Raw genomic sequence first — 775 nt, forward strand, 5'->3', positions numbered from 1 at the left:
AGTTTTTCATTCTTTGTTCATCAGTCACTTCATTCCTTAATACCAAGATTAACATTTATGTGCATATTTAAGTTTGGTCCATATTTGCTTATAACAATAAGTGAACGTTCATTTCGCACTTCAGGGGATAGAATTCAGAAATTACTTTCTCTTGAGCTTAACGACTAATACATGAGTACAGTGAGTGCTTATTTTCACTAAACTAGAGTGGACAATGTTCGAGCATCTGTTGACTCATTGTGGTTCAATTACAGTTTAATAACGTAGCGCTACACTTCGTGATGCTTTCACTTTCTGTGTTAGCTGTCTACGGCGTTCATCATGCAGTACATCTGTCATTTCCACTGTGGTGCCAGGAATTCAAGTGGCTTCTCGGGTTTTTATTTACAATATGAAACAGAAGAAGTGGAAAATTATTAGTATAACTTACAACCTATTGGATACATTTGTTAAGTATCTGGCCTGGTCTGGAGTTTAGGGTCTTCCTATAGTGTACATTCATTTTCTTTGTCCATCAAGAGACAGGATTATAATTCATTTTAGCAGTGTTCAGGAGTGCCGGTATTAATGGCTTTAAGGCCTGAGTAATCTAACAATCTACTTCTCACTCATCTTAACTTCAACTCAAGAAAATTGCTTAATTTACGTATGAAGATGTAGTCACACAAGTGTACAAATGTCTTTCCTCCAGTATGTACGATGGAAGTCATGGCGGTTAGCAGTTTAAAGTTTGGATTGTTTCGTCACCCACACGTCAGCCACTCACAGCGGCTGC

This window comes from Schistocerca nitens, chromosome 7, assembly GCF_023898315.1.
Source record: "Schistocerca nitens isolate TAMUIC-IGC-003100 chromosome 7, iqSchNite1.1, whole genome shotgun sequence".
In the NCBI taxonomy this organism is placed as follows: Eukaryota; Metazoa; Arthropoda; class Insecta; order Orthoptera; family Acrididae; genus Schistocerca; species Schistocerca nitens.